At 57.0% G+C, this 5,000-nt stretch overlaps 2 non-coding genes across 2 annotated transcripts; both read right to left on the reverse strand.

Moving 5' to 3' along the window:
• Positions 1-151: 151 nt before the first annotated feature.
• Positions 152-306, reverse strand: LOC126139197 (5.8S ribosomal RNA). Its single transcript, XR_007528632.1, has one exon. It is a non-coding gene; the product is annotated as a 5.8S ribosomal RNA (ribosomal RNA).
• A 351-nt stretch (positions 307-657) lies between these two features.
• LOC126139220 (small subunit ribosomal RNA) lies at positions 658-2,566 on the reverse strand. Its single transcript, XR_007528653.1, has one exon. It is a non-coding gene; the product is annotated as a small subunit ribosomal RNA (ribosomal RNA).
• Positions 2,567-5,000: the final 2,434 nt, after the last annotated feature.

Raw genomic sequence — 5,000 nt, forward strand, 5'->3', positions numbered from 1 at the left:
GTGCACGCTACCGAGAAAGTACCGGTATGCGAACCGCCAGGCGACGGGCGCGCATCGCACGTTTGAGGAGACGCGGCCGGCCCCACAGGCGGCCACGACACTCCCAGGTCTCCGAAGCGGGACAAACGCCGCGCGCTTCAGTATACGTAGCCGACCCTCAGCCAGACGTGGCCCGGGAACGGAATCCATGGACCGCAATGTGCGTTCGAAACGTCGATGTTCATGTGTCCTGCAGTTCACATGTCGACGCGCAATTTGCTGCGTTCTTCATCGACCCACGAGCCGAGTGATCCACCGTCCTGGGTGATCTTTTCTGTTAGTTTCCACTGTCTCTTTCAAAACAGTTGCATAGGCGGGACTGAGGCGTTTGACGGCCCCTGTTCCAGCGTTCTGTGTCCAACGGCCTCACGGCCGATGGGCGTCGTACGGCTCCACACCGGAGCGGACAGGCACTCGGGCGAAAGTCATTCAAAACCGGCGCCAGGCGCCAGGTGCCGCAGGCCAGCCGCTCCAGAGCTTCAGCGCTCGTACCACACAACATTTTTCAGTTAGTTTTGAGAGGCACGCGTGGTTCCGCACGCGGCGCACGGCTGCTGCCGTACAGGTAGCGTGTTGCGCGACACGACACGCACATCGAAAGACATGCAGTCTAGTCGGTAATGATCCTTCCGCAGGTTCACCTACGGAAACCTTGTTACGACTTTTACTTCCTCTAAATGATCAACTTTGGTCATCTTTCCGGTAGCATCGGCAACGACAGAGTCGATGCCGCGTACCAGTCCGAAGACCTCACTAAATCATTCAATCGGTAGTAGCGACGGGCGGTGTGTACAAAGGGCAGGGACGTAATCAACGCGAGCTTATGACTCGCGCTTACTGGGAATTCCTCGTTCATGGGGAACAATTGCAAGCCCCAATCCCTAGCACGAAGGAGGTTCAGCGGGTTACCCCGACCTTTCGGCCTAGGAAGACACGCTGATTCCTTCAGTGTAGCGCGCGTGCGGCCCAGAACATCTAAGGGCATCACAGACCTGTTATTGCTCAATCTCGTGCGGCTAGAAGCCGCCTGTCCCTCTAAGAAGACAAGTAATCGCTGACAGCACGAAGGATGTCACGCGACTAGTTAGCAGGCTAGAGTCTCGTTCGTTATCGGAATTAACCAGACAAATCGCTCCACCAACTAAGAACGGCCATGCACCACCACCCACCGAATCAAGAAAGAGCTATCAATCTGTCAATCCTTCCGGTGTCCGGGCCTGGTGAGGTTTCCCGTGTTGAGTCAAATTAAGCCGCAGGCTCCACTCCTGGTGGTGCCCTTCCGTCAATTCCTTTAAGTTTCAGCTTTGCAACCATACTTCCCCCGGAACCCAAAAGCTTTGGTTTCCCGGAGGCTGCCCGCCGAGTCATCGGAGGAACTGCGGCGGATCGCTGGCTGGCATCGTTTATGGTTAGAACTAGGGCGGTATCTGATCGCCTTCGAACCTCTAACTTTCGTTCTTGATTAATGAAAACATACTTGGCAAATGCTTTCGCTTCTGTTCGTCTTGCGACGATCCAAGAATTTCACCTCTAACGTCGCAATACGAATGCCCCCGCCTGTCCCTATTAATCATTACCTCGGGTTCCGAAAACCAACAAAATAGAACCGAGGTCCTATTCCATTATTCCATGCACACAGTATTCAGGCGGGCTTGCCTGCTTTAAGCACTCTAATTTGTTCAAAGTAAACGTGCCGGCCCACCCAGACACTCAATAAAGAGCACCTTGGTAGGATTTCAACGGGGTCCGCCTCGGGACGCACGAACACGCACGAGGCGGTCGCACGCCTTCGGCTCGCCCCACCGGCAGGACGTCCCACGATACATGCCAGTTAAACACCGACGGGCGGTGAACCAACAGCGTGGGACACAAATCCAACTACGAGCTTTTTAACCGCAACAACTTTAATATACGCTATTGGAGCTGGAATTACCGCGGCTGCTGGCACCAGACTTGCCCTCCAATAGATACTCGTTAAAGGATTTAAAGTGTACTCATTCCGATTACGGGGCCTCGGATGAGTCCCGTATCGTTATTTTTCGTCACTACCTCCCCGTGCCGGGAGTGGGTAATTTGCGCGCCTGCTGCCTTCCTTGGATGTGGTAGCCGTTTCTCAGGCTCCCTCTCCGGAATCGAACCCTGATTCCCCGTTACCCGTTACAACCATGGTAGGCGCAGAACCTACCATCGACAGTTGATAAGGCAGACATTTGAAAGATGCGTCGCCGGTACGAGGACCGTGCGATCAGCCCAAAGTTATTCAGAGTCACCAAGGCAAACGGACCGGACGAGCCGACCGATTGGTTTTGATCTAATAAAAGCGTCCCTTCCATCTCTGGTCGGGACTCTGTTTGCATGTATTAGCTCTAGAATTACCACAGTTATCCAAGTAACGTGGGTACGATCTAAGGAACCATAACTGATTTAATGAGCCATTCGCGGTTTCACCTTAATGCGGCTTGTACTGAGACATGCATGGCTTAATCTTTGAGACAAGCATATGACTACTGGCACGATCAACCAGGGAGCTGCGTCAACTAGAGCTGAGCAGCCGGCCGCCCGGGAGTGTGTCCCGGGGGCCCGCGCGAACACGCAAGCGTCCGCTCAATTATTCTGCAAACAGGAGGAGGCTGAGCTCCCCTGCACAATACACCTCGAAACCCTCTCAGGTCCCGGCGGCGCGCAGCGCCGTCCTAAGTACTTGGTCGGGTTCGAGAGAGGCGCAATCGCCCGGAGTTAGGCGAGTAGACGCTTTAGGTGCGACCACCCGTGCTCCCAACTGAGCTTGCCGCTGCCGACAGAGGCCCGGGAGCGTGCTGTCGTGGCATTGCCGGCGGGAGACAACACGCGCCACCTACGGTGACCGGCAGCTCCAACGCCAGCGCCACAGAAGGGAAAAGGCCCCACGTGGGTGCCGAAGCGAACTCTCCCAGCACAGCGCACGTGCCAACACGTCTGCACAACTGCGATACAAACCACCAGCGAGAACCGCTGGGGCGACCGAGCAGCAGACGGCGTCGCGGCGCCGAGTGCCGGGCGGCGGCGCATCCTCAACGCACACAGTCCTCAATCGGACCAGCACACTGCAGATGTCCACCGCGCTTCGCACCGGGCCGGCGAGGACCCACTTTGGCTGCACGGCGCCGCGCGCAGGGTGCCCCGGCGCGCAGCTGCGCCGCCTGCCGCGTCCGTCGGCCGGCGCGCCTGCCACTGGGCGCCCCCACCAGCCGGCTGTAGCGCGTGCGCCCACGCACCGCGCGGCCAGCACGCCGGGCGGCCCCCCCTCACCGGCCGGGGACAGTCCCACCCACCCACAGCCGCGTATCGCTTCACACCCAGATTCACATTCACGTTCGTTGGTATGGTGGGGACCGCTTCGTAGCTGTACCGATCGTTGCCCTCACAGATGTACCTCCAGCAAGGACAACCGCACCACAACGGGTTACCAGTTGTTCATTTGCGTAACGTCACCAGTAAACGTACACGTCCATCCCCGTTTGCAAAGTCAACTATTATTGCATGCCTGCCTGTCAGGTGTCAAGACACAATACGTCCGCTCACATCCACGCAACAAAATGTGCCCAACTAGAGGGCACGTGGAAGGTGCCCCCGTACGTATGCGATGTCCATTGCGCGACCAACTGTCAACCGGCCTCTGTAGCATGTCGCAGATGTGGAACGCGGGGCACCGTGCTATCACATTGTGTGAGAAGAGACTACTACGTCTGCATACACGCGCCACTACATGAACAGACGGCTCATGCTGATCGCCATCCACCGCGTCCATTACTCCCACACGTCTCTATGGCGTACCACACTGCAATGCAGCTGTTATGGCGAGATGACACGTAGCTGTGTGCACAACATCTGGACGGTATGGTTCACCGCAGTCTTTGTACGGTCACACATGTGCCAGAGTGTATCATTCAGTACATGAGGACCGCTGTGCAGTACAGTGTGTGGGTTAGGCGTACATCGGCGGACAGTGGACACAGGACAGAACACGACGTAGACTGAGTGCTTCGGCATGCACCTGACCGACCAGCTTGCGAAGGCAGGGGGAAGGGGGAAGGGTGGGGGGGGGGCGATGTACGTCCTGCTGGCGTCCACATTACAGTGTATAGCGTGAGCATGTAAAAAGGAAGCAACACTTGCGACGTGTTGAACATGAAACGATACACATGAGACCGGGGAGTGCGAGTCGCGAACTATTCTGAGCGGGTTGCGGTTGGACAACAATACATTAATGTAACGTGTCATATGCCAATTACAGAGCAGGGTAAGGCACAACCTGGGTCAGGTTAAGGCACAACCTGGGTCAGGTTAAGGCACAACCTGGGTCAGGTTAAGGCACAACCTGGGTCAGGTTAAGGCACAACCTGGGTCAGGTTAAGGCACAACCTGGGTCAGGTTAAGGCACAACCTGGGTCAGGTTAAGGCACAACCTGGGTCAGGTTAAGGCACAACCTGGGTCAGGTTAAGGCACAACCTGGGTCAGGTTAAGGCACAACCTGGGTCAGGTTCGGGCACAACCTGGGTCAGGTTCGGGCACAACCTGGGTCAGGTTCGGGCACAACCTGGGTCAGGTTCGGGCACAACCTGGGTCAGGTTCGGGCACAACCTGGGTCAGGTTCGGGCACAACCTGGGTCAGGTTCGGGCACAACCTGGGTCAGGTTCGGGCACAACCTGGGTCAGGTTCGGGCACAACCTGGGTCAGGTTCGGGCACAACCTGGGTCAGGTTCGGGCACAACCTGGGTCAGGTTCGGGCACAACCTGGGTCACGTTGGGGCACAACCTGGGTCACGTTGGGGCACGACGTGGGGTAGATTGCGGCACAACTTGGGGTAGATTGCGGCACAACTTGGGGTAGATTGCGGCACAACTTGGGGTAGATTGCGGCACAACTTGGGGTAGATTGCGGCACAACTTGGGGTAGATTGCGGCACAAATTGCATTACA

Source organism: Schistocerca cancellata, unplaced genomic scaffold (assembly GCF_023864275.1).
Source record: "Schistocerca cancellata isolate TAMUIC-IGC-003103 unplaced genomic scaffold, iqSchCanc2.1 HiC_scaffold_681, whole genome shotgun sequence".
NCBI classification, from domain to species: Eukaryota; Metazoa; Arthropoda; class Insecta; order Orthoptera; family Acrididae; genus Schistocerca; species Schistocerca cancellata.